This window comes from Topomyia yanbarensis, chromosome 1 (genome assembly GCF_030247195.1).
Source record: "Topomyia yanbarensis strain Yona2022 chromosome 1, ASM3024719v1, whole genome shotgun sequence".
Lineage (NCBI taxonomy): Eukaryota > Metazoa > Arthropoda > Insecta > Diptera > Culicidae > Topomyia > Topomyia yanbarensis.
In genome coordinates, this window is record NC_080670.1 from 52,124,449 (window position 1) to 52,151,352 (window position 26,904).

Consider the following 26,904-nt stretch of genomic DNA (forward strand, 5'->3'; position numbering starts at 1 on the left):
AATAAGGAAATATTACTAGAAATCCATCACAAATGCTCGGAATGTGAAGCATTTGAGAGATATGGTCAGAAATGGTCTATATTTTTTTGCTGTCAACACCAGCAGCATCGTTTATGTCAAGAACAAGCTTTTCCCGTGCCTGTCGTATCCTCCAGATATGACAGCTTCAAAACTGTAATTGATTAATTCGTCACCACAAGTTTCAAGGATTGATCTGGTTTCTTTGATTACTCTTACAGGAAACCAGCTGAAACGCCGTGGCTTCCGAACCACCCCCACCCGTATCATACAAAGAAAAGTTCCCTTCTATTCTCATTGTTTACGCTCTTCCGCAAGCTCTTGACATTTCGCATTGGGCTGCAGATGGAGGCCGTCCGCCTACTTGTTACGCTTGTCGCTGTGCCGGTTGAAGCCTGCGCCACATCGCATGATGGTAAAATAATTTTTATTGTTCTATAACCCTTGGCAACCGGAAGAACGGTTACGGTGTAAGCTACGGAAGATAGGGGTTCTACAGAGTTGGCACATTACGTGAGCAGACTTTTCGGCGAGGTCATGTTACTTTTGGAATTGTTGCAGCGTAGGTTTGCAGAAAAATAAAGCAATCCAAATAGGGGGCACTTTAATCCTACCTGTTGGTTACATTGTTGTGCTGAAACGATTTATTTCACATTCTAAAAGTACCTCCCATATATTACTATCATGAGAGAACTTAATTGAGCGCTGTTTCGAGTTGTTGATTATGGAACCACTTCAGAGATGTCAAACATCCTACATAATTGGTACTATGGAACGTAGTGCTCAAACTGATATTACTTACACTCTGCCGCTTTTGATAGCGTAAATCACGATGACAATTACTAAAATGGAGAAATTTGGAAAAATTAGTAGTTTGTGCATTTGTTTCGGTCCTAGCTCACAGATCAAGAGGTAATGGTTTTCATTGTAGATTGTCAGACATTTACTTCTACGCCAATAATGGCTCAGGGAGGCTACTTGGAACCGCTGATGTTTCTACTTTACTTCAATGACGAGTATTTAGTATTTAAAATACATTCTGGCGACTCCCTTTTAGATTGTCCTGGGTTTTTACTCGTCTGTTATGGTCACCTTATTGCTAATAAAATTCATCACTGAATTAGGCAATCTATGAGACGTTTCTGATCAGCTGATTATTTCTTGTTTGCTTCTTCTGACGTTACTCCGAGGGGTGCGACGTCCAACATCAAACGAATCGGACTAACGAAAGATGTTTGTCGGACGAGTTTTTTTTCTGTTCGCAGAAGTAGACCTGTTGACAGAATCCACGGTTGAATTGTCAAACAAACTTCTAATGGATTGCCTAATATTGCCAAACATCTTGTGAATATTAGGTTCTTTACTGACACAGTTAACCTCACTTTTCTTGACAGTTCGCTTGTACTGTTTACATGGACTTAGAAAACATTCCTTCCGATTTGCTTCGAGTGAATCGAGTCGTCCACCAAAAATTTTCTAAGCCCATGTAAACATTTCTGACAGCCAAGCAATGTGAGGTTAACTAATTTGTATGGGAAATGGTTATAACTGTGGAATGAACTTATGCACCAATGTTCATTCTGGATATGGTTTTCTGAAGAATAGTTTTTTCTGGGGAAAACACTTCGGTATTTTAGTTTCTGTGGAATGGGGGTGGGGAATGGTTTTTGCGGAAAGTCAGCCATTCTTTATTTTAATAACTTGATAAAACTCAAGTTATATGTCCATTGCTCGACTTGCATACTGAATAGTTTACGAAACCAAGTTATTAACGGCACGGAGTTCGGCACGTTCGACTATTTCAAACACAACTGAAGTAAAAATACGCAAAGCTATTTTCAAATGAACCCACCCAGTTAAGCTCAGCCGGAAATGAACCGGAATTCTGGCTGGTTCCAGTTCGTATTCCGGCTCCAGTGACACAACCGATTCTAGTTAGAATCGGTTGTGTCACTGGAGCCCGTGTACGAACTGGAACCAGCCAGAATTCCAGTTCGATTCCGGCTGAGCTCTACCGGGCAGCGTCTGTTCGAGCCCACTGAGACGTCCAAAAAATTGTTTCAAAATCGTTCAACACGGGTCCAACGATGGACGTTCGTTGAACGGTTATTTGGACGTTGTCCAAATTGGTCCAACGAACGTCCTTCATTGGACGATTTTGAAACCAACCGTTCTTAGAGGGAGGGTTGAGGTACAGTTAAATGTGAAGCAAAAAACTTCCAATATTCCGTCCCAAGCGCCCAGTTGCGTATGGATCGCTGCAGTTTGTCGACCAGGAACTAGATCGCCTCGAAAAACAAGGTGTCATAACGCCGATCAACAACTCCGAATTTGCAGCCCCAACAGTAGTTGTGCGAAAAGCGGATAAATCGGCGCGAATTTGTGGGGATCATTCAACGGGACATTCAATGATATTCAGTACCCGTTGCCAACACCAGATGAAATTTTCCCTTATTGGGCAGGAGGAAAAGTGTACAGTATTGTGGATATGGCATTTGCTTTTAAATATTGCTGAGGAATCAAGAAAATTTTTATAATACGCATATAGGATTATATCAATTCAATCGAATTTCACCTGGAGTCCGATCGGCTCCATATAGCCTTCCAACAGGTAATCGGCATCATGCTGACTGAAGTACCTGAAGTATTATTAAAACCATATTTTAGTCAGTAGAAGAACCTCAGAAGAACATGACCGTAACTTGGAAGAAGTCTTGCAGCGTTTTTCGTTCAAATTCAGAAAAATATCGCTTCTACACTCAGTCTGCAAAGTACCTAGGGCACATTGTAGACCATGCCGGTCCTCGAACAGATCCGGATGAGACGAAAGCTATGGTCGAAAAGCCCACATCAACCGATGTTTCGTCCTTAGGATTATTTCTGGGTGCCAGAATCTATTATGGCAAGCACATTCCTTATCCTTCATCGTTATCTTCCCGAAAACTGCCACAACGTTATTGGAAGAATATTATACGAAGGATTTGTAGGGTTTGAAAGAATTGCTAGATGGTGTGGAAATTTGACTGACTGAAATCTGTGACGCTCCCAAATTCTTGTTAGGACGGAGTCCATCACAGTTCTGATTTATCAAATCGGATCATCTGCTCCGAATAAATGAAAATTTAAGATTTCCTTCCTAGAAGACTGAAGGCCGGCGTACAAGCGTACAAAATAGGTTTCATATTATAGAATCCGTAGATCAAAATGTTAAGAAGCGCCATAGAACAACATGTTCCAATCTCCACTACCCTATGCATTCGTATTAATGCATCTATAAACTGATTTCCACCGACACAGATCCTAAATGTGCGATCAATAAAAGTGTTGTGAATTAAACGAAAAGCAGTTGCACCTCGGATAGCACCATTTCTACATCGTACTTACCACAATCTACAACACATCAATCAGTGTTTCATTTGCCACGCATTTCAACCGCTAAAACTTCAAAACCATTTACCACACACAATTGTCTAACCATACCATCCATTGGCGCACTTGATTGTGTGTACCTGTGCAACGGATTCCGTCATAAGCCAGGCGGTGCACAGGTACCTCCCCACCGCCCATGACCAATCCATTGCAGCCGACCGATTGGAGTCATAATAAAGTTCAAAACTAATTCTGCGCATGATTCCTGCGCTGCGGTACTGCAACAGCTTACGCAAGTTGCGCCTGTTTATCGCAAATCTTTTCTTCTCCGACTGGCATATGGCAGCATGGCGTTGAATGCAAAAGTGACCCAAGTCGTCACACCGATCACAGGGATACTCGATATTTTCGCAGAGCTTCAGAGCGTGAGGAAAACAAAACAAGCGGAAAGGACGGGGGTCAGTCAGTGAAAGGTGTCTGCAGAAATTACGTGCAGTCGTCATTTATTTAGCCATATATTTGCACGTACCTAAATCGCCACGCCACCGGTTAGTTTTGTGTAGAGAGTAAAAGTACGGTGTGATGATGCAACCGTTCGGTGCGGCGTTCGCCCGGATAGTTTTGTTCAATCGGATAAGCGCGCGAGTCGATAACGGCAGCAAATCAATCGATGATCTACACTATAAAATGTGGCGAAGCATTTTCGGAATTCAACTCGATAATGTTTGGATTTTCGATATAGTGTAACATCAGGCATTCTCTATCTATAAATAAGGAATGTTAATTAGATAAAAAGACTAGTGGAACTACACTGCGTGATTTGTTGATGAAATGAAGTTATAATTTAAAATTCTGATTGGATTTTTAAAGATTATTTGGTTACTTCGGAATACAACAACATTACTTGATAATCGTTTGGAATGGCTAGGGTTACCACCTCTGGGAAGGATTTTAATGACCCGGTAGTGGACTTCAAGGGACATATGAGTATTCGCTGGAATCAAACAGAAATGTAAATCAAAGCGATTGCTCGACGTTTATCGCTTTTTATTACCCAATGAGTTAAAAGTGATGAATATGCCCTCATTAATTCCTTCTGAAACTAGCCAGGGTATCAATTCAACTCTGGTTATTACCAAAAAAAGCTCACATTGTAAATTTTTCGCATTTGTAACTGTTTTGTAGGATTAGTTTGGTATACAATTTCACTTTCCCGGCTAATCGCAAAGAATACAAAAGCATGGACGGTGAAACGCGATTCCGGCAGCAGCGACCACCTACCTATACAACTGAACTTCAACCGTCAACCCCCACCAACCACCCGTCGACGACGATGGCTGACGAATCAGGCCAACTGGGAAACTTTCCAAGAATCAGTCGAAGATCTTGATCCCCAGTTGCAGTACACAGTAGGCGAATTCGAGGATATAATCTCCCGATCAGCTGCAAAAAGTATGTCGCAATCCAGCGGCAAGCCGCCCTCCGCTCCTTCATTAAAACTACACCTGACGATCCAAACAGAGAGGCAAAAGCCAACCATTTCCGACAAAAAAGGAACATCGCGAGGACCGCGATCCCACCTGTCGGCACTCACCATGTGGACGTCCTTACCATCGATATCTCCAAAGCCTTCAACACCGTCTGGCGGAGCGACGTCCTGAAGCAGCTGACAGACTGGGGGATCACCGACAACATGGCTGACGAATCAGGCCAACTGGGAAACTTTCCAAGAATCAGTCGAAGATCTTGATCCCCAGTTGCAGTACACAGTAGGCGAATTCGAGGATATAATCTCCCGAGCAGCAGCAAAAAATATGTCGCAATCCAGCGGCAAGCCGCCCTCCGCTCCTTCATTAAAACTACACCTGACGATCCAAACAGAGAGGCAAAAGCCAACCATTTCCGACAAAAAAGGAACATCGCAAAGACCGCGATTCAAAAAGCCAAAACCACCAGCTGGCAAAACATTCTAGACGGAATCTCCCCAGATAATAGCACATCCGAACTTTGGAGGAAAGTAAACGCCTTAAATGGTAAAAGGAGGCAGGAAGGCTTTACCTTAGAAGTCAACGGCACACCCTTATCGGACCCCCGGGAGATAGCGGAAAACCTCGGCCATTATTTCGCGTCCCTATCAGCGGACTCTGCCCTCCATCCCTCCTTTCTCAACAGATGGACAGCACTAGAAACTCCCCCGGCCAACTTTCCCACAGGAGATATAGAAGCATCCAACCGTCCCTTTACAGGACTGGAGCTGTCCTTCGCAATCGCCGCTGGAAAGGGCAAATCCACCGGAACAGACGGTATCAGTTACTCCTTCGACACCTCTCGCCTATTGGCAAAAGGTGCCTACTTGACCTATTCAACCAAATATGGAGCAACGGCACCTTGCCAAGCGAATGGAAAGAAGCTCTAATCATCCACATCTCAAAAAGATGCACCGGGAAAAGGAAGGCTAGCGACTTTCGCCCTATCAGCATACTCTCCTGAATAGGGAAATCTCTAGAGCGACTAGTCAACAGAAGACTATCCACATTCCTGGAGGAAAACAGTCTACTGGACCACAGACAATTCGCCGGTACAAGATCCCACCTGTCGGCACTCACCATGTGGACGTCCTTACCATCGATATCTCCAAAGCCTTCAACACCGTCTGGCGGAGCGACGTCCTGAAGCAGCTGACAGACTGGGGGATCACCGACAACATGGGTCTAGTCATCCAAAACTATCAGCAGAACAGGAACTTCCGCGTCTGCATAAGAGGCACGATATCCAACCTCTTCACGGAAACCAACGGGGTCCCCCAGGGCTCTGTCCTCGCGGTGACGCTGTTTTTAATCAGCATGAACACAGTATTCCGGAACCTTCCAAAGAACGTCTACATTTTCGTTTATGCAGATGATATCGTCATCGTCGTCGTCGGTAAGAGCATTCAGCTCACCCGACGAAAAGCACAAGCTGCCGCCAATGCCATCGAGAGATGGGCCACATCAGTGGGCTTCATCCTGTCACCAACCAAGTGATCTATCTCCCACTGCTGTAACGGTATGCACCAACCAACCGGAACTCCCATCATACCGGCCGGCTCCACTATACCCTTCATAAATGAACCCAGGATTCTCGGCGTGTCCTTTGACTGTAAGCTGACCTTCCTACCCCATATTCGTCACGTCAAAAGGAACTGCGAGAGCCGCCTACGGCTAGTGCGATCGATCAGCTGCGGCCACCTCAAATAGAATAGGATCACCGGAATCAACATCAACAAGGCTCTGATATAGAGTCGGGTTTTCTATGGAATTGAAGCCACTGGACTCCGCCGCAACAACCTCATCACCACCCTGGCCCCAACGTGCAACCGCTCCATTAGGCTAGCATCCAACCATGTGCCAGGCACTCCTGCCAACGCCGCCTGCGTATAAGCTGGACAACTGCCCTTCCTCTGGCAAGGCGCCATCACTATCTTCCGCCGAGCCCTCTGCTACCTCGAAAAACCACCGGCCAAGACTGCACGATACTACAAATAGCAAAAGAACTACACTGGAGAGGAGTTACCACAAATTTCCAGACTACACACCACGCGAAAGAACCCCTGGTATAACGACAACGTCCCAGGCACCGACACCAGCCTCCATCAAGCTGGCCTTCCCCAAGAAGCCGCCAGAGCAAGCTTCAAAGAAAGCGTAAACACAAAATACCGCATACATCAACACATTTACACCAACCGATATTCTTTGTGTATAAACAGCCACAGGAGTCGGAATCGGTATAAAAACCCGAGAAAAAGAAACAACCCTCCGCATACCAACAGGATGCTCGATTTATTCAGCCGATGCAGCAGCCGTCGCACTTAGCCTAGCATCGAGAGAACCAAATCAACCAACGGTGATATTCACCGATTCCCTTTCGATAGTAACCGCACTCCGAGCAGGAAACAGCAAGCAACCTTTCATCTAAGCCATCCAAAAATACAGCGACCGAGAGGTGACGATATGCTGGGTGCCGGCCCACTGCGGCATTCCCCGGAAATGAAGCTACAGATAGACTAGCAGCACTAGGCCGAACCAGCACCAGGCACCAACCACAAGAGACCCCAGCTGAGGACGTGGCAACAACCTTCAACAACAAAACGGTCCAACATTTCACAAGGCACTGGAGAGCATCTACCGGACACACCCAAAAAATTAAAGGTGATATCATCAATTGGACCGACAGAGAAGTCCGAAAAAACAAAAAAAATACTATCGAGACTAAGAACCGAACATACCCGGACCATCCACTCGCACACGTTCACGAGAGTAGACCCCCCCAGTATGCGAGACCTGTAGCACTAGAAATACCGTCGCACACATTCTCGTAAACTGTGTTGAATTCGGCGATCTCCGCGCACAACACTACCTTCCCCTATCATTAAGGGCTGGGTTCATCGCAGCCCAAAAGACCAAAACACTTCAGACAGCAAACATCCAAGCTGAAAACAACCTTCAGTGGGTCCTCTGCCACACCCCGGACGGGTGCTAGAAAGGTTTTTCGCGACCCAGATTAACGGAACATCATCCAAATCCCCCCAACAACAATTCAACAAAACCAAAAAAATGACATGTAATAACATGTTATTAACATCAATGTAAAAGTATCTTTATCTAAGGGCGAATGACCTCTAGGTTAAAGCCCCAATAGACAAAAAAATACAAAAGCACCAGCCACTCTCGCTGTGGTGGATAGGCCGAACGAGCATTGCCCTTCAACATAGCTAACAGGAAGAGCAGAGAAGCATGATATCAGCACTGCCTGGGAATCACACTGCGGTGTCTTCCAAGAGTTTGTATGGGGAACGAGGAATCCAGTTTTTCGCCACAATCCAGCAAAGGAGCAAAGCTCACATCCGTGGCCAATATTTAAGAACCGATAAAGGAGTTGCAAATGTTAGAACGAGAAGATATCGTTAGATGTTGACCCGGCCGGTTGAATTAGACCATCCTATCAAGCAGCAGCTGCAGATATCAGCAACAGTGAGGTGTTTTACTGAAATTGATGGGATTTAACTTTTTTAAACCATTTTGTGCGCCTTTTTTCTAAAATGAAGGGCAAAATAATTTGTTTCTCATACGAATTCCGAAATAGTTCTTAGCATATTGATATTAACTACCTTGAAATAAAAGTTTAGTCGAGCAAATAACTCCTTAACCCAAGAGGTGATGATAGTTTACACTTTTTTATAGTCTTTGAAAAAAAAAATAGAACTAAAACAGTTTAAATTATCTGTTGTTTCACCGGACCCGGAGCAATAGATGTAAGGCACAGAGGTCCAAAGATCGCCCTTAAAAACCGAAGTCTTCGGGTCAAACCCGAAGGAGTGGCAACTCTGTAAGGTCTACTATCGGCGAAGTAAACTATGCTCAAGCAGCGCATCCATTACATTTTGACACGACGGGCCCTATCTCAGAGTCACGTCACCTAGTGACTTGAAGCAAAATTCCTTATAGTCACCAATTGACGTGACTGTGAGAATAGGGCCCAACATCTAGTATTTTGTCACCTCTTAATAACCAAACTCAAGTATAATTTTACTACCATTTCTAGATTAAACTGTGGCTCGAATGTCGATTCCGCCCGACTCAGCGGTTCCACCGGAAACCAATTCGCCCTTTCGGAATATCTCACTAATCGCTGCTTTGATGTGGATTATGTTCTGTTCTACATTATCTACAGTTTCACACCTCATCAAACCAAGTAGTCAGGGAGAGTTAGCGTTGTAATCCGTTGCTGTGTAGGTTTATGCTGGAAGGTTAGTTCTACCATCTACTCGAAAGCAGTTTTTTTCGCCCAAAAGGAAACGACGACGATGACGGATGGGAAGCAGACTGAGTGAGAAAATAAGAAGAAGAAAAACACCAAGGTTGCACACTCCAAATAACTATTTTTATATACATGATGTTTATTGGGAAGCACGCGTTTCTCGTTACACTGCAAGGCCATTAACTGATGCAGTACATACCTGCCATATAGGCGAGGAGGTGCCGGGAATGACGGCAACTAAGAAGCTTTGCTTAAATTGGATTGGTTTCTTGTTTTCGCGGCACGTCGCGTTTGTAGTAAGTGGAAAATGGAACCGAAGGGAAAACTCGGGGACTGATGATGAATGTTTCTTTCTCATGCTCAACGATGAATAGTTGCACTGCACTGATAGTAAGGCAGTAGGTTAAAAAGATCATAATGTGATCCACGGAGACGCAGGCTTTTTCCACGTTAATAAATACCACGAGAGCATGTCATGGGAAAGTGGTACCAACAAAAGAAATTCCAGGCTGGTTCACACGCACCAGCAGCGGGGATGTTCGCGAAATTTTTGCGAAACGCACAGAAAATATATAATTTAACAGTAATTGTAACAATCGTATTGGACATCGTTTAAACGTCTGTAGTTGGTTGCTGGTGCATAGGGTCGAAAGTGGGAGAGGGTTAGTGCAATAAAAGTGTACTGTTTATCATGCTAATAACAGCCTGGTCAAGCGAAAAGACAACCATGCCGGGCAGGGAGGAACGGGAAGAAATTCAAATCACGTATATTTACATAAAATGCATTCGCTCGATTGCTCGCTTGCATGTCGCTAGTTGACTAGTCGTTCGCACAGGCGGGTAAAAACCGGCAGAAAAGTAACGTTTTTAAAGTGCTGAGGTGCAAATAAGCGGCTGCACGAGCTACGGTGGATTCAAATTCGAAACAAATTGATTTGGCGTTGAAGGAATTTATTTCAACAATCGCGTTGAACTTTACACTTGTTGGTAAGTTTTGTTTTTGGCACAAAATGCAGTGAAAAGGGACTGTCTAATGGAAAGGTGCCCAATAAAAGCGGTGAATAACAGTATATTATCTTTCTCCGGACAAAACCAGTTCTAGAGAATGCATGGCGTCCTACAGGTTGATGCATCTGAACCAAGATTTTATCCACTGGAGTCCTGTTCCCATGCCGTTAAAGACGACTAAAAACTGAAGTCCGTGTCCATGGCTGAATGGTTGCAAGGGAGGAGTATGATCCAATATCCTATATTTGTCCCTAAGATGAAAAAATAGATAATCTTTGTTTTCTCTACTAAGTAGAAAATTGCTTCAAACCACACTTCCACGTGAATGATACAAAACCTAGCATAGCAAAAACGAGCGTGAAATCATTTTATACAGTAGTATAGTTCACTGCACACCTGGCCATGTCCTTACGATCGCCAACGGGAAGGAAATGTTAGTTGAATACCTACTTAAGAAGATGCGGGAAACCCACGCAATCCATAGGCATAACGGATGTTAGAATTGGTTAGTAGTGAAGAAAAATGGGATTGGGTTTGGAGTGATTTATGTAATATTCAACTAAATGGTTTATTAAATTAATTATAAATTAGATTGATCTCACCAAATTCACTTGGCTGGTCTGTAACAGGTGCAGGCTTCAGGAACCACCATTATGCTACTTTTGCCGAGCATTCCGCTTAGATGGGATACCGCAACAATAAAAAATCTCAGATGAAGTTGACGAAGATGGCATCGATGATGATCCGGATGGCTAGTCTGACTGCAAACCACTATCAGACCAATACCGATGCTGACGTTTTCACTAAGCTGTGTATATTATTATGAAGACAGCTAAACACCACAGATTCGAATGTGCAAGAATATAGCACAGTTTTCAAATTTGCTCAGCGCGCAAAAAAACCGAGAATTGCTCTTTTCTCGACACAAATGAAGCAAATACACCAGAATAAAAGGAAAATTGAAGAAAAAATACGTTTCGATTCTGTTGTTGAAAAAATTGACGGGAACGAAAAAATATCCGATAGGAGAAATAATTTCCTGTTACTCCTGTTTAAAGTTGGTTGCGAATACTGATGAGACAAAATAGAAACGTAATTCCATAACTAGTTATAGATTTTGTGCCCTTCACGCGCACATGTGGTTTTAACCCATCATGTCCTAGCGTATGAAATTTCATACGCAAAAACAACACATTTCTGAACCATTCTTGTTATACAATAAACGCGTCTTCAAACTTCTAGTCTTCGTTGAACGTTAATTAATACCCAATAATTTATAATGTGTATGCTAAATCATCTATTTTTATAAAATTTAATTGTGTTTTTGAATATCAAAGTTGGACAAAATGCGAACCTAAATATGAACAATACATATTATTAAATTTCTCTTATAAATCACCAACTCTTGTTTCTGATTGAGAATAAATGGCCACGAGAAGTGTAAAAGATGTGACTCAGTGCGAAAAAATGGAAGAAATTGGCGAAACAATTGCGAAAATTCTGCTGGTAGTTCAAGGTATGAAATTTCATACGCTGGGCTGAACCGATATCTTTTTTTTCTAAGGCGAAATTATTTCCTCTTTAGGACCCGGAGGGAATTTACAACATTCTCGCCGATTTTAACGTTGAATCTGTGCATTCAAAGGTATCAAATTCTTAATACGTTGCAAATTATGCTTGCTTCTAACCAGAATATGTTTTTATGTAAATTCTCGTAATTAAATGTTCTTTGTCTTAAAATAATCACAAAGTTTAAGGGAAAGATGGTTTGATCCAACGAACCTATCATGAGACGAAATGGTACGAGAGAGGGGGGAAGTGTTAAAATCATTAAAAAAAGCTGATAAATGAATGATCTCGCAAGGTTGAATATATTATTCGATTTCCTGCTAAATAGAAGAGTATTACACGAATTTTCTCTGTAATGATTTTTTGATACCCTATCAGCCCAGCGTATGAAATTTCATACGTTGGTTTTTTCCGCAACAAAACGTTCCGAAGTGATTATTTTATTTTTCCCATACTTATTTGGGCATAATATGACGCTTCACGAAGTATTGTATAAATAACCAAAAGTTTTAACATAGCTGGGTTATAATGGGTTAAATAATTTTCTCCTTAGTGGAGAAAAATGGTTTGTTACATAAATTTCTTTGGGGAGCAATATAGCATAGTGGGTATTGCATTGGCGTGCTAAGCCAAACCTAGTTTCATATTTCTTTAATTCTTATCAGTTTAACTCCTCTTCTTGCGGGGGACATTACGCAGGACAGGGGGTTTGCTTTGAAACACAAATTGTGTTGTCGTTTTTGGAGCTAGCGTCACTCGCTAAGTTACTGTCGAATTCTGAGAGGGCGAAGTCGAAACGCAAATTCCATAACTAATTTAAGAGTATGACGATTCTTACCCTTGCTGTGTCTAGTCAATCTCCGACACAGTGGACATTAGTACATTCGTAAATCGTAAGTTCAAATGAATGCAGAATGGTAACCACCCTCGACAACCTTTCAAGGCTAAAGAGGATCAGAGCTCGTGTTTGTGTTTGATCTCTTCTAGAAAATAATTCTACAACCTGTGCTGGAGATAAAATGTGTACTGTTCTGATCGATATTGGTTTGAGTAGAACTTTTAAATCTCCAGCATTAACGTACTATGTTTTTTAAGTTTTGAAGAAAAGAGCCTTTCATAACAAATCCACGTGAAATATCTCATACATAATAACCGATGGGAGTAGGGAGTCAACGCACTTTCGCACAACTCTAACATTTTGCCAGAATTATTTCAAGCTACTAATACCAATTATAACCCTTCTTCATGCTGTAAACCCCGACCAACTAAATTTATCATAGAGCGAAGAAATCGATTAACAGAATCAACAGATATTGGAGATTAATATTGTATCGTTTTGAATAGCTACACACTAAGCCAGCCAAAAGTTGTTCAGTAATTTCTTTTGACGACATGCACAGTAAAATGATATTTTTACGGAGCTGTCAGCAAATTGTTTAAAAAATTGTGGTAAAGTTTTCATTTTTTAGCGATCTTCAGTAAATTTTCGAAAAATTTGCTGAAGCCCGCAATATTTTTCACTGAATTTATCAGTAATTCAGTAATACCGCCGTTTAGATTAGTGTGCATTGAAACAATAACCCAATAGATCCTGCAATAAGAGATACACGATTTAAATGGTTAATTGTTACTTAGAGCGAGTATACGTGTGTTCCCAGTGCTCTTCAATATAATGCCGCGACAACTTGAAGTATATGAAGTTTGTTATATTGACATCCTTTTGAAATCGAGCCAATGCTGGTATCTACTGCCGTGAACCAAATCTAAAGAGTCTATCTTCTGACCTCGCACAAAGCAGAAGCAAAAAAAATCGCTGCGCTATAGCAGGCTATAGGCATCTGGGAATCAAGCCAGCTTTTGTTCTATATCAGTGCACAACAAATTGTATCATTGCCCCCGGCTGCGGAGTGAAATGAGTTTGCCAAATGAAACAAAAGTACCCGTGCTGCGGGATAACACGATTTCGATCGACTTTAATAAAACTCGTGTTAGAACCACAGTTCAGGAAGTGGAACAATTAGTTAAAGTGAAAATGGAGCTTAATCTCACTGAAGTTACGTACATTCAGCTACATCGCGTAACAAACTGTGTTTTGATCACGTTTAGAAGCTTAGCACAGGCCGAAAACTTCATTGCAAAGAACAACATGCAACACGAATGACACCTGGAGAATTTTTTCACTGGCATTCCCAACGGCGTTCGTATTGTGAGGATGGGAGTGACTAAACCAATGCCTTCTTACATGAGTATCGAATGCAATTCATCGAAGGATGGCGTGACCTATAAGCAAACAACGCTAATCACACATCCCGGGCAGACCCCAACATGCCAATTCTGTAACCATACAGCCCACTACGGAAAAACATGCGCCGAAGCAACTAGTCAAAGCTCATCTACTACAGCCAACTCTAACAAGCAGCCACCGACACCTTCAGATAAACCAAAAACAACGATCCAATTAATAATGCAGGTACAACGACCACGACAACCGCTCCCACGCCAACAACTAGTACCGCCAATAAAGAAACAAATACCGATGAAGACGGATTTACAACAGCGACCCATAAGAACAAGAAACAAATAAGAACCACTGATCGTGAACAGCAAGAAAGCAGTACCGATGATGACATGGACGGGAACGCGAGAGAAGGCAGACTGAATGACCCCCAAGCGGCTTCACCGCCAAGGAAAAGGATCTCAACACGCAGCAGCAAACTGCGTCAACAAGATCTGACAGACCGACATTCTTAGAATATATTTTTTTATTTTTACTTATTATAAAAAAGAAAAAATAGAAGACCCACGGCTCAGTTGTGCTAACGCATTGAGCCGTTTCAAATAAAACTTTAGATTAAAATCGGTACTTTACCAGAGAATCTTCAGCAAAAGAAACTATTTAGGCGGCTTCGGTAGATTAGCAAGCGAAATGTTTAACCGCATGGCAAGCTCATATCGAAGAATCAGCCAAATACCATCTATCTTTTATGGATAACCGATCATTCTGGTATTACTGGAAATGACTAGTCGAACGAATTGGCTAGAGCAGACGCGGTAACTGATATCATTACTTCATGATCAGCCCTTCCATAGTCGATTAGTTGGATAAAGTGCAAGATTCGCTCTTGAACTGTATTCGAGCATTCCAACCATTAGTGAAGATTGAAATATCAAAAACGACCGCACGTGAATCTGAAAATCTCACATGAATACTTTCTAGCTTGCGTTTACTTTTTTGCAAACGATTACGAAACATCATATCATCTGTTATGTGCGAATCCGAATTTTGAACTCCGCATACATAGGCGAGGGATAGGAAGTTATAACTCAAGGACGTGTTATTGTTCTTAGCCAGTTACAGAGCTATAAAATTTATCAGTTGGGCTCAGTATACCCTAAAAAAATGAAGTACAAACAGCCATGTCATTGAAATTACAGGGGGTCTTCAAAGAATTTTTTATGCAATGAAACTAACACATTCTATATCTGATCTGACCTGTTGGGAATAAACACGTGAAGCATCTCTTTTCAAATTTCTACCTTCTAATTTGTTATGGAGTTGCATTTCGAGATCCTCTCATCAGAATCCAACACTAACTTAGCGCCGGATTGACGCTAGGTGCAAAAAATTGAGACACAACTTGTGTAAAAATCATGCGTGATGTCCCGCAAGACAAGAAGTTTTGTTACCTTCTCATCTTGTCCAGAGCAGAGGCAAAAAAATGATGCGCTATAACTATCAGTGAAGAAAGCGTTTGTACCTACCGCTGTGTTGTTTATGTACTGTACAAACAGTATATTAAAGTTGTCGTTGTGAAAATGGTTGAAATACAGGAAACGAAAGATACCGTCTGGATGAATACTATTGTGATTGTCACTGCTTTGGCAGGTCCATTGAGTAGGATTTTCAATAGATCATTTGAGCAAGCTAAATTCCCTCGCGTATGGAAGCAGTCATACATGTGTCCTATTTTTAAAGATGGCGATCGGCGGAATGCGGCAAATTATCGTGAAATAAACAGTCTTTCTGCATCCTCGAAACTTTTTGAGATAATTGCTGCCATGTTAGATTGTGCAAAGAATTACATCTCGTTCGATCAGCATGGATTAATGCCAAGAAGATCAGTCGCAACAAAAACTTGCTGAGTTTCACATCCAAGTGCATCGCGGGCATGGAGGTCAAAGCACAGATGGATGTCATATATGCCGATCTAAAAGCAGCGTTCGACAAAATTGATCACAGGATACTTGTTTGCAAGTTTTCTCGTCTGGGAATGTCTTCTCAACTCGTGGCCTGGTTGGAATCATATCTTTCTGGAAGAGTTTTACAAGTAAAATTGAATGATAGCATATCATCGCAGTTCTCGAATAAATCAGGTGTTCCGCAAGGCAGTAACTTAGGACCCTTTCTATTCGCAATATTTTTTAACGATATCGCATTGCTTTTGGGAGCTGGTTGCAAATTAGTTTACGCAGATGATTTGAAACTGTGCCTCCTAGTTCGCACGGCAGAGGATTGTTGGCGTTTACAAGGTCTGCTGCAACTGTTTATTGATTGGTGCTGCAAGAATAAGCTTGTCATTAACGTGGCCAAATGCCAAGTGATAACGTTTCATCGAATTCCATGGCCGGTTACGTTCGGTTACAGCATTAGCGGCATCGTTTTGACGTCGATCAGGTGTGCCATTTGGGAGTGCAGTTGGATGCAAAGCTGATGTTCGATTCACAACGCTGGTTGATCATCTCAAAAGCTTCGCGTCAACTGGGTTTTTATTTTCAAAATTGTTCGTCCAACAGCTAAGCAGCCACGTGAGCCGGAACTCACAACTTCCATTCCACAGTCTGGCGACAACGAGGACGCCGAAAATGTCATTCACAAGTACAAAACCAGACGCAGCGGCTGATAAAACACCTTTTTAAACATTTAAACATTTCGCTGACGAATTACAAACCGTTGCTATTTACATGGATCTGTCTGCGGCCTTCAACAAAATCAATCATGATATCGCAATAACGAAGCTGGACAAACTCGGTATTCATGGACAACTCCTGCGCTGGTTTCGTTCCTACCTCGATAGAAGGCAATTCCATATCAGCATTAAGGATTGTATATGTATACCATTCTTCGCTACATGCGGCATTCCACACGGAAGCCATCTCGGTCCAGTAATATTCCCCCTCTACTTAAATGACGTCAATATCAAATTACACCCCGCCTTCCTTTCGCCAACGACAGGAATATTTTTGGACAAATACGGGATAAATCCGATTCCGAGTTTCTTCAGAGTGAAATGGAGAGCTTCAGTACGTGGTGTAACCTAAACAGAATGGTTTTAAACCCGAATAAATGCTCAATCGTTACGTTTACGCGAAAACGCCATCCGATTTAGTTTAATTACCATTTATTCGCATCGAGTATTCCAAGACACTCTCACGTCGAAGATCTCGGAGTCATCATGGATTCGGCACTAACGTTCAAACCAAATACATCATATATCGTGGATAAGGCATCAAGACAGATTAGGTCCCTCTTCCGAATAGCGGAAAACTTCAGAGACGTATACTGTTTAGAATCACTAATGTGCAACACTTGAATATTGTTCTGCTGTTTGGAATTCGTACTACCAGAACGGCGTTAACAAAATCGAAGCCGTCCAACGTCGGTTCATACGCTTTGCACTCCGATATCTTCCTGGACAAAACAGATTCCAGCTGCCGAGCTTCGAAAACCGTTGTCAGTTAATACAGCTCGACACGCTAGGCATTCGAAGGGACTGCTTTCGAGCCCTGTTCGTCTCGGACTTACTGTCTGCCAGGGTGGATTGCCCTACAATCCTCGGACGCCTGGACTTCAGCGTATTTTTAGCAGTGGGATGACGGCTTTTGAAAAACAGAAATAAAAAAATGAAACGACGGAACCCATGCTCAGAATAATGATTATCAAATGATTCGAGTGTTTGGCTTCTTACACAGTTCAATAAACATTTTGTATGGTTTAGAGATAAACTATGCTAACGCGTACTCTGCCACAGTGTCTTAACTGTTGGATTTTAACAGTTGATAGGTTCGCAACTAAGTCGACGAACATAGTTGTCGAGATAGAGCCACGTTTGGACTGTTCGAAACAAGTGCGGAATTATCTTACTCGATTTTACCGCTAACAAGTGCGGTCAACATGAAATGATTCGACAACAAATCACAATGGTCCAGAAAAATACCCCACGGGTTCAGAGAATTCGCATTCCAAGGTTATATACTGAAAGTTAAAAACCTGCGATAAGAACACTCAACGTAGTATTAGTTTACGAAAGATTACTCTCGAAACGACCAGACAACAAATGATGCCTGTTTTGTTGCCCGATTTAGCAATCGCCAATACATGCGTCATTCGATCCGAATGGCATGTGGCAAAAAAACACGTTCAACTCCACAACTCCAAGGGTTCACCCTCTGTTTCACGTTCTCCCTCTCGAGTGCGCTTTGTAATCACTCCTAGATAACGTGTTTGTTTTAATTTGTAGATTGCTTGTGTTGCTATATTTATGTCTGCATCTACACAACACACTCGCCATTGCACAGTGGTCGCAATGGTACCAAAACGTGCGTTTAATTAATGGTGCTCTAGGAGTTGATTTTAGCGATTTGGTGTGTTAGAAACACTTTTTAAGAGTGGAAGTCCCCTTCTTTTGATGTATATTGAATTGTGATTAATCCACCTAAAACTGAGATAGAAAATTTATTTTCACTAACTTTTAAGATAGAGGCACGATGTTAATGACAAAGTTATAGTAAATTCTACTGCGAGAAAACTTGTTGAACATGCAAACTCTCCAAAATGTAATGGTGTTGAGATAAAGCACATTGTTTGTGGGAGGCACCCAAAACATCATTTTTTCATTATAACTTTTTTCTGAGATTTTTGCAATTCTTCAAAATTCTATGAAGTTGTTGAAATTAAGAAATTGCAGATATTTGTCGAAGACGTCAACATTTTTTATTTCAAAACTTAAGAGTTATTAAATAAAGTGGGTTTAAAATACCGCCATTTTGAATGACAATTACTAAGAGATGTGGAAATATGTGGAAGATATTTCGATTCTATGAGAAAGACAGTGACAAGTACTATAAGAAAAAAATACTACTTACAACGGGCATCCACCGGCCTGTATACAAAAAATACTTTCCGGCAATGTATGTTTTGCATTTTGTAACAAAATAAGTACAACTTTTTCAGCATAAATTTTTTAGCGATTTTTTTTTGTATTGAATATTCTAAAAAATCATTGAGCCCTCTCGCAGGTTGATGGGATTGACGGTATTGTAAACATCATCAAGCCACAATATATTCAATAGAGTTATCTAAATATAAGGACCTTCGCTCTTTTTAGTTTTTATTTGCACCAAGTTCTACTACTAGAGGTTAATTAGTTCTCATGTTAATATTCCACCAAACATTATGACTACTGAGGATTTGATTTATATAAGAAGCCCGCTTCAAGATGTTGATTACAATACGCCTCGATAGTGGTGTGTCGGGGAGGCCGGGAGGGCTGATATGAGCCTTTTGTCTGTTCTATACCTTTCCTCTATTCACCAGCTCATAACCAACAATCAACCAGTAACAAATAGATAATTGAGAAAGGATGTGCTATGTGTGGTGATTGGCTATTCAAGTATTAGTAGTGTTTGAAGTACTAATGTATGTCTCATGTGATGATCATAACTTCAGCTGTATCTTGTACCTATCTAATCTATTACGTCTCTCATATATTGTCTTTTATTTCTTCTTTTCGAGTCCTATACTGCCATTCTACATCCGCCTTCAGCTGGGTCAACAAAGATGGTGATAGTGAACGTCTTAACACTCACACATTCTCAAACGCGGTCTCAGCGGGAACCTACAAAAATGCCATCGTGCACGCGATTACGAATCGGTCATGTCCGAAAGTCTATCCTTGATCCTAGAAGCCTAGGTCCATGCCTTCAGCTGGACCATTTAAGAAAATACGCCCATACCTATTAGACAACACGTCTCATGGCGACATGACCGGGAACCCTATCGATATAAACGATCCCACTCTCTGCCAGAATTCAAACCGCGCACTGAAAATTTAATATCAGACTCACGGTTCGCGCAACCATTCAAGAACATACGTTACAAAATCACGTCAGCGCACAAACGTTGGAGCCCCTCGCGATTTTCCAAGCAACATACGAACTCGCAAACATGATTACACCCCGGTGATAAGGTGAAAATCTCAGCGTGTCAACCTACAAACTCCCGCGCTCGCGCCATCATGAATCGGGATCGTCCGGAAGTATCTATCCTCGGTACAAACAATCTAGGTCCTTGTTAATTAATAAAAAAATAATAAAATTGAAAAATAACTCCCATATCCACTAGACAAAACGTTCCATGGCGACATGACCGGAAACTCTAGTGATATGGGGTAACTCTCTCCCTGTCAGAATGTGATCCGTACACCGAAAACTAAAGATCAGAATGACGGTCCGCGAATATATAAATCGCCGCAGGGTTTCAAAATCGAATTTATACATGCGAAGTCACATACACGCGACAAACACGTCAACAAACGAACGCTTAAGCCCTTCGCGATCATCTACGCACACCTATGCCCGCGATCGCGTAAACTTGATAACACTGCGGCAATTGTGTGAACGTTTTAGTACTTACGAAGTTACAAACGCGATCTCAAACGCCAACCCGCAAATGCGCGATCATGAATCGGTCACGTCCGGAAATCTTTAACTTTCATTCTAGCAATTTAGGTCTATACATTCAGTTGGACCAATCAAAAAAAAAAAAAAAATAAAGCTCATATCCACTAGGCCACGCGTTCTACGACGACATGATTGGGAACTCTAATGATATGGAAGAACCCACTTCCTTCTGGAATCTGAACCGTACACAAAAAATTAAGTATCAGATTCACGGTCCGCGCGCGATTATTCTAGAACACACGCGAATATGCGAAAGGCACACGGTTATGAAATAGAATTTATGCACGCGAAGTTACACGTTAGCACACGCGACATACAAACGCACACGCGATCGAGCACATTAACGTACAAATGTTCGAGCCCTTCGCGATGATACACGCGATTCCCTACGCCCGCACATGCCTGAACCGTACAATGAATATCACATTCAGAATCACGGCCCGCTACAATTGGCCTATTGCAGTGTTTTATTGGGCGACATTGCCTGTCTCGTCTGCAAATTGTAGTATGTGATTCTGACGGGGAGCCCTTCCGAGAACCTAGCTCTACAGCTCCAGTAGGACAACTCTCGAAAAAAAAAAAAAAAAAAAGAATATTCTAAAAAATCATTGAGAGTAATAAATACACATATAAATCGTGAACTTTGAATTTCTGTTATCTGAAACTATTCATAAATTAACAGGATTTGGAAAGTGAACACTAGAGACGTCTAAAAAGGTTTACTGTATTTTCATGAGTATGAACCATAGCAAAGAGTATTAGATATCATTTTCACGAAACGACTGTGTAGTCAGAGTTGCTACTTAGGATCCGACTTGCCAGAAAATCTTTAGAAAAATATTTTCACCTATATATTACATCTCTGTCAAATTTTAACCCTCAAAAAGGCAAGGGGTCTCAGAGGCTCGGCTAGTTACAGTTCCCTAGTTTCAATGAATTTGTGATTCGAAATACAAATGATCGAGCATTTTCGGGCTTTCGATTCTCTCACTGGTAAAACGACAAAAAAGAGGATCTTGGTTTCATTGGGTCTTAGAAGCGACGCTTTATGAAGTCACAATTTTCGCTTGCCTTTTTGAGGGTTAATTTCAAATATTTAATCATTCAATGCGTGCTTGCAAAAGAATTATTGACAATTCCGGTCACGTAATCGTTTCATGAAAACGGCATATAGGGTAGACTAGCCCTTATCCATCTCATTAGTCGGGATGTCACAATATTTCGTTGATAAATCGACTTAGAGTGACTGGATTGCGCTTAAGTAAGTATCACCATCTTTCCTTCGTTCCTAAGAAGCAGTACAGTTAGAATTTTTGAGCTAATGCATTGAATAGAGAGAGCAAATACTTCTCTAACTAATGAGTTCCAATGGGTGGGATGAATAGAGGAGCTAAGATGAATTAGGGCGCAGGAACCCTAATACTGTTTGTAATGGTTTTTATTCTTGTAAAGACAGCCAAAATTTTTTGCGCATTTTTTAGTTGATCACTTTTGTTGTTGTGCTAGTTTAGGAATAATTCGTAAGTTGGAGACTACAGAGCTGAGAGTTTTGGATTCATATGTGTACTTTGACATTTCCAAAGATTTTTTAGAATATTCGTAGAATAGAATAACACATAGAAACAATTGCTATAAAAAGTTATGCTTAAAATGTCGTAATTATTTTGTTACAAAATGAAAAACATGCATTGCCGGAAGGTAATTTTTATATACAGGCCGGTGGATGCCCGTTGTAAGTAGTATTTTTTCTTATAGTACTTGTCACTGTCTTTCTCATAGAATCGAAATGTCTTCCACATATTTCCACATCTCTTTGTAATTATCATTCAAAATGGTGGTATTTTAAACCCATTTTTTTTAATAACTCTTAAGTTTTGAAATAAAAAATGTTGACGTCTTCGACAAATATCTGCAATTTCTTAATTTCAACAACTTCATAGAACATTTGAAGAATTGCAAAAATCTCAGAAAAAAGTTATAATAAAAAAATGATGTTTTGGGTGCCTCCCACAAACAATGTGCTTCATCTCAACACCATTACATTTTGGAGAGTTTGCATGTTCAACAAGTTTTCTTGCAGTAGAATTTACTATAACTTTGTCATTGACATCGTGTCTCTATCTTAAAAGTTAGTGGAAATAAATTTTCTATCTCACTTTTAGGTGGATTAATCACAATTCAGTATACATAAAAAGAAGGGGGCTTCCATTCTGAAAAAGTGTTTCTAACACACCAAATCGCTAAAATCAACTCCTAGAGCACAATTAATTAAACGCACGTTTTGGTACCATTGCGACTACTGTGCATTGCGGTGGTAGCCAAGTGAGTGTGACTACTACGCGCTAGCTTTCTTTGCCATCCTCGCCCCACTCACCACCGGTGGATTCGATTGATTACATCAATCAACTTAAGTCATCGGACGGCGGCGTCGCGTTCCAGTGGAGAAGCCATACGGAATGGGCATTGAGTCCTCTCTTTGTAAAACACTTTAGTTGTAGGTCGTTGTATGGCGGCTCAACCGATGTCCGTTAGTTGATGGTTCACGATTGTATGAACCAACATTTTGATTCCTGATGGTTTAATACGAGTCGATCATTGTTGGCTCGTTTCCCTCGCTTACGTGTTAATCTGTGCGTATGAGAAATCGAATCAAAGAGAGGCCACTGCGTAGAACTAGGTTAGTTTTATTCCAGTGAATGCCTCATTAGATAACTAACGTGTGTGAATTCGAGCAAAGTATCTGATTGGTCCACTACAAGCAGTATGCGTACATACACGTAAGTGATGGAATTCTGGTACCACAATGCTCCGTCATGAGTTATTGTGAAACAGTTTGTTTTGTTGTACCGGTGATGGCCACCCAGCCGAATCAATAGCTACCGGTGGGGCTCGCTAGGCTTTAACGTTCGTATCTTGGATGCAGGCGCATTATCACAACAAATTAACAACAGCGATTTTACACACGTTAATTACTCAGTCGCGGTAATCCAAGTATTGGCAAAACTGGTGGACTATGATTAAATGCAAATTCCTTTCTGAGATGTTGTGTGCGCACTCAACTCTATAGCATGATGCCGGAGCGAGAAAAAAAAAATCAACAACTCTTTGTATGCATATTCGATCAGAACGATTCTGCTTGGGAAGCCCCCGCGAGGCGGGTTTACCGCGTTGCTGACGGGAAATGAGAAGCAAAACAACAGCATCTTGTGGCCGACACTTTGTCAAAGGCAAAGTGTTCGTGAGTGTTCTAAACCTGCTATAGCATTACTTCAACCTGATGTAATCGAAATAATTTACATGATGGATGATGAATGATCTACAAGGTGTTTTCTCTTATTGCCCTTTTGAATAGTTAGTTACTTATTGTATAATGGTCGGGGTTGTGTCGGATCATGACCGAACTAATTTAAGATTTCCAGGTAACTCGACCTTAGGCTGGAGCTCTTCAATTTCATTATATGAGCAGTATCTGCTCCGCTATCGACGAATTTATCCAGATTCTCTACTGAATGCATCACTTTAACGCCATGGTTTTCAATCGGAACCTTTATATACTTTTTCAGTGTAATAAGAATTATGATGCTGCCTGATAGTGTTCAGTAACAGAAAAAGGATAATATTCATTTAGTTGTTTTTTTTTTCTCGTAAACAAATTAAAAATAATTTATTTTTTGACAGCGTAATGCTGGTAAGCGGTTTTCAGAAGAGGGTAGGGGAGAGAGGGTAACAGTGGATCAGCAGGAACTATGAAACATTCGCAATAAAATCACAATGCATGATCGGAATCGTCTAATTCCCTCATATTTCACAATTTCTAATTCTTTACACGTGTTGCTATATTTTGGAAGAGATCTGATAACTCTATCTCTTTTAATGGATATTTGTTTGTTTTGTGATAGCCAGAGTAAATTTGCAATGATAAACATTATTCCATCTTTATGAATTACCATTCATTGAATAAATGTTTAGTCTATTGCTATTTATAGCAAATTTTATGCTCAACATTTGCCGCGAACAAAGTTTTTTGGTAACTACTCATGGTTCTGTGTGATTTCACAATTTTCATGAATAGACCCATTGGGTAACTGTGAAACGATGGCGTATGGGGAACAGTGATTTTTGTTTGTTTTTGTGGTCTGTCTTAAAATGTCAATGGGTTCCGATTTTCCACAGTAAATACTACTCATATAGTGCAAAATTAGTAAATTTGGCCAAATTTTGTAGAAATTGTCTCTTATTTCAGGATTGGAGCTAATATGCATATATGGTGGTTCGATGTTACGCGATGATATAGTAGATTCTTTCGTAAACAAACGATTTTCGCCTCAATATAACTTTAATTCAAAGCGTTAGGATCATTCTTCGTCAAAACAAAAGAATAAAATTTATAAGTAGAATATTTCACTATAGACGACATCGTGTTTCATAGTTCCTACCCATGGGGCACACTGATACATTTTACCACCAACTGTTTATTATCCAAAAAATGTTATTTCCCGTGAATTTTACCAGCTGCAAAAAATATATGTATTAGTTAACAACATAGTGGTACTATGTATCACTTTTGATTACACAAATAACATGTATTATTATTAAAATTAAATTGTAGAAAAAATGTGTTTCATTGTTACCCTCTCTCCCCTACATGTTGATGACCAGTTTTCAGAAAGGGGCGCATGAGGTGAAAAAAGGTGGAAAACCACTACTTTGACTGGTTCAAGTAGTTGGCTTGTTATTTCGGGGCGGGTTATTTCACCGATTACCATCTCGTCGAATGCCGTTTCCCCAAAAATCATTCTGCTGAATAGGCTATTTCGCCGAATGCTATTTTACTAAATAGATAATATGAGCATAGTTACTTTTAATTGTACCATCAAAATAGTTATAAACATTATTAAACATTATTGCGTTAATGACTATTATGGTAAGAGATTTTAAAGTAATCATAAACGGAAAGGAAAAATATTTTCTGTGCAGTATTTGTTGTACATTTCCTTCTTTTTACTTTTCCGTTAAGATAGACAAAACAGGAAAAAAAATTATTCACTATCATTGTATTGCACAAACTGAAATAGGGTTTAATGTAATATTGATGCTATTTCTATACCTAAAAGGATACAAAAGATTAATGCTTGCACTTACTTGGAATAGGATATACGGTAAAGCCAGTGTGATGCGGCTTAGCAGCATAACCGATGCCCAGGAATCGAAGCACGCCGCTGAGGATCCACTGGATGAAGTGCCCGTGCCCTGCCATCAGAAACGGCGGCCCCACGCAAGCAAACCTGTCATCCACTCGCTTGCACGGCTTGATTAAACTTAGGGGTTTGAATTAATTTAGCTTCGACGGAGCGGAGTGATGTCGGACAACACACGAATAAAAGTGTTTTTGCATAGCCTTATTAGGTGACACGATTATTTAGCAGTTAAACTTATACTTTAAAAATAATGTACCGACTGGTTTGCGACTAGTTCAATTTTAAAAATCTTAGTTGTTTTTATATGCTACGTAATCATTGGCATGACTTGAACATTGATTTTATATTTTATCAACCTGATTAATTTAAAGTATCGACTCACCCTTAATATTTTTTATCATAGAGGTTTTCAGCTTAGGGTCATTTGCCTATTTTTCGGGTTAAAGAAATCTTGCCACAAAAAATCTCTAACCCTATGTTCGGGGTTGGGAATCGAACCAAGGTGAGCCGCGTACAAGGCAATCGATTTACCAACTACGCTATGCCCGCCCGTTTTTTTAATATTCTCCATCTTTTGGTAAACAATTATTTAATTACAACTTAATTCAGCAAAACAACCCTCTCGGCGAAATGACATTCGGCGAAATGGCATAAGAACCACTTAAAAAGCTAACCTTCGAAAAAGTCGACTTCCCGCAAAAAATAATACTAGTTTACAGCATTTCGGAATTCAATAAGCTGGTGGTTATTTCCATTGTAAAATCGTGCTTCAAATCCGAAAATGAAGTTAAAATAGGAAGTAGAGCAGTTTCCGAGTTAGAGCGAAAAGCTCAATTTCAACTTTAAAAAATAAATACGTTTACTAAAGTCCAAATATTATATTAGAAAAAAAGAACATTTTCAACTGCTAAATTAGTTTTATTCCCGTGGTTCACCATATAACAAAGAATTTGATCCGTGTAAACACGTCGGAGTGTCGATTATAAAAAAATATGGCAAATTGAAGTTTGGAGTATTTCGGGAAAAATGCTATCTAGTCTTATGAAAAATTGTTTTTAAAATTTGCAAGTTCTTAAAAAATATAAAAATTTAGAACAACAGCGTGTATGGAAATAAATAAAACTGACTTGATTCTATTAGTTTTGCTAGAAGTTTTTCGCAGTTTTTGTACACATAAAACGGACAATCTTTTTTCAAAAAATTAGCG

The 26,904-nt window shown here is 40.6% G+C and overlaps 1 protein-coding gene across 2 annotated transcripts in view; it reads left to right on the plus strand.

Annotated features, from left to right (window-relative positions):
• Positions 1-26,904, plus strand: part of LOC131677609 (E3 ubiquitin-protein ligase RNF19B-like) — a 162,846-nt gene that overhangs the window by 557 nt on the left and 135,385 nt on the right. The window lies entirely within an intron of this gene.